This window comes from Ambystoma mexicanum, chromosome 7q (assembly GCF_040938575.1).
Source record: "Ambystoma mexicanum isolate Mex_15411 chromosome 7q, UKY_AmexF1_1, whole genome shotgun sequence".
Lineage (NCBI taxonomy): Eukaryota > Metazoa > Chordata > Amphibia > Caudata > Ambystomatidae > Ambystoma > Ambystoma mexicanum.
The window spans coordinates 602578848-602582066 of NC_090941.1; the positions used below are offsets into that span (position 1 = coordinate 602578848).

Consider the following 3219-nt stretch of genomic DNA (forward strand, 5'->3'; position numbering starts at 1 on the left):
GCCCTTCTACATTGTGACGGTCATCACAGGTGATGCAATCACATCAATTCCCAATGTCATTGATGTAGCACTCACACAATGCACCTTCCCAGATGCAACGAAAATTGAACAAATCATCCCACTGGTGAAGAAACCCACATTCGTCCTGCAAATCTAGGAAAACTATCACCCCATCATGTATTTCCCCTTCCTCTGTGAAGTGATGGAGAGGGCCATCACCATCCAGTTACATGAAAGGATAACACAGCACAATCTCCTATTGTTCCACCAATCCAGTTTCACATGTAGCACAGAGGTGGCCACCATCCAAGTTATTGATGTTGCTGTGCACATCTTGGACATAGGGGACTCATGCGTATTTGTGTTACTCAACCTCTCTGTGCCTTTGAAACCATTTATCAAGAAGGCTCCTCAAATTCTCTGCCACTAGATTGGGCCTTGATGGATTTGCCTTCTACCTCTCCAACAGAGTCCAATCCATCCAGATTGGACCCAACAGATCCCAGGACCACCCTGTAACCCGTAGAGTTCCACAAGGCTCCATATGGTCCCCTGTCATCTTCCACCTCTGCATTGAACCTTTCCAACACTGAAATCAAGATACAACAATATCCAGATGATACACAGTTTTACCTAAAGATCAGTTGCATCAAAGATACCTGTCAACTAAAGCACTCTTCGTCCCTCATCCAAGCTTAGATTCCAAGAAAACATTTATTATCCTAATAAATTTTGCCAAAGCATCCCAAAGTTCAGATTTGGCTGATGGACATGATGCTTGATGGATTCCCACCTTAACTCTCATCCATCTCAATGAAAACCCACATCATCAAGAAGATCCAAACAGCACAGCAATAGTATTAGCTTATGATTATCAGAAAAGTCATGCCGTTCATGCTCATCCCAAATTTCAGAAAAGTTGTCTGATGGTAGGTAATCTCCCACCAGGAGGTGGCAATGTCCTACCTACCTGTCTGAGTCACAGGTTTCACCTTTGCCCCTTTAGAAGCCAACCAGCAAGCTGACCATGCCTCATTACAGGAAGAAAAATAAACTATGTCCCCCCCAATCTGAAGGATATACACTGGCTACACCTTCAATCATGCATCATGTTCAAGATGGAATACATATACTACAAAGCAGTCACAATACACATTCCAGTCTACCTGGCTAAAAAACCCACAATCTCCAGAGGCCAAAACACCACCAGAAGCCATACCATTGCCAAACTGAAAACAGCTGCAAAAGAGAAACAATACTCATCATCACCCCACACCCAACATTTCTTTACCGCCACCCTCAATTGCCATGTGGCTGAGTCAATACTTAAATTGCGTGATCCACTGATGCTGCTCTGCCACCGGTTCTTCCCAAAACTGACACACTGCCCTTTTGGTCTGCGGGGCTCCTCAAAGACTGCGGGCAGGATATTTTCCAAGGCGGCTCCTGGCAACCTCTGGATGGGGTGCACCACCATGTGACTCGCGCTCTGTGGGTTGCCTCAAAGTCCTCCAGGTGCTGCGACAGGAAATAGGCGGCTCTATGCCGTACAGGCATAGTGATCCATCCTCTGCTACCAATTTGTAAAGGTATACCAGAGGACCTGGGTTCGTGCTACACAACAACACAACAACCGTTCAGCAGTCACCCAGGGCCCAACAAACCCGTAAAAGACAGAAGACACAGCCAAGGGCAAGTTAGAACTGTCCTTTATTTTGCATAACAGACAGGGATCATACAGGAAACAACTTTTGTTGGCATGTGTTGTCACAATTTGGGGCTCTTCCCCGAAAAAACTTAAGAAGTTACACTGTAGGTTGTTTGGGGTGTTAGTGCCAATATACGGCAACTATTGAGGTTAGCTGACTAGTCCTTGCATGTCAGGTGGCTTTGCCTGAGCCTTCCCCAAACACTATCTATTACATTGTTGTGGGGTCGCAGGATTACCATTGGCCCTTGCCCTTTGCCATCCACCCCTGGATTTGTGTTCCCTGATTGGCTGGAGTGGGTCTCCTCAGGCCTGGGACCCAGCTCTGTTCTCAGCGCCCTGTGTGCCATCTCGAGGTGATGAGAAAGACTATGGGCGTGATTCACAGAGCATATTCCTATGGGATTGCGCCATTATAAAACGCTTCTGTGAATCAGGCCTTTGTGTCCCCATTGTTGCTACTGGTATAACCATCTCACCTTAGAGAGTGCCTGCAGGTTGCAATGTTGTAAAACAACACATGTATCAGTTCTTTTTTTTTTACAAGTTCAGAATGTTTATTTAAGAACATTGCACCATAAGCTCCACAAGTTTCTTTCTGCATACCCGACTAAACCTTTCCTTGGCAACTTGTGATCCTGGAGTGGATTCAGCAACTTCACGCATCCAGTCAAAGCACGCATAATTTAGTTCCTTCGCCCTTTAACTATCATAACTGTATCTATAGGATGCCCCGGAGCAATCATATCCACCTTGACTCCTGCCACTGCTGTAATAATCTCTGGATCCACCATATCCACCACCTCTGCATCCTCCACTCAAGGAGTCAAAACGACTGCTACCATAGCTATCGCACCTTCACCTCTGCCTCCACGAAAACCTCTGCCGCCAGAAGACCTTCCTCTGTAGCCTCTGTGACTACCTCGCTCCGATTTGCCTGCCTGGTCAACTCAAATTTGACGACCATCCAGAGTCTTTCCATTCATGGCCTGCAGCGCATCTTTAGGATCCTCCTGGTTCTCAAACATGACAAAGCCAAAGCCCCGGGAATACTGCATCTCTCGGCCCTTCACCACTGCAACATTTTGAATTTGCCCATACTTGGCAAAATCTTGTTCCAAGTTCTGCATGTCCATCTCAAAGCTGAGACCACCAACAAAGAGTTTGCTATCATCAGAAGACATGATAATATCTTTTCTGTGTTCTTGCTGCTACTCCAAGCCTATGGTGAAGGTCCGGTGGAAGACGGTACATGTATCAGTTCTTACCTGCTTCGCTGGGAACTGCTCCTCTTCCCACCACAGGTAAATTACTATTGTTCGGCTTGGCCGGATCACTTGGGTGAAGACTGCAAAATTGAGCTTTTCTGTCTGCTATTAATGAGTATTTATTCTGCTATTTTGCAGGTGGCTCCCTGTCCCTGGAGACAGGAATGTTCTGCTCATCTCTGACCTTGGCTGTGAGCACCAGCGCTGGACAGTGTGCTGCAACATCTGTTTTCCTTCATCCAA

At 46.4% G+C, this 3219-nt stretch overlaps 1 pseudogene; it reads right to left on the reverse strand.

Annotated features, from left to right (window-relative positions):
• Positions 1 to 2410: 2410 nt before the first annotated feature.
• Positions 2411 to 2892, reverse strand: LOC138527895 (cold-inducible RNA-binding protein B-like; annotated as a pseudogene).
• Positions 2893 to 3219: the final 327 nt, after the last annotated feature.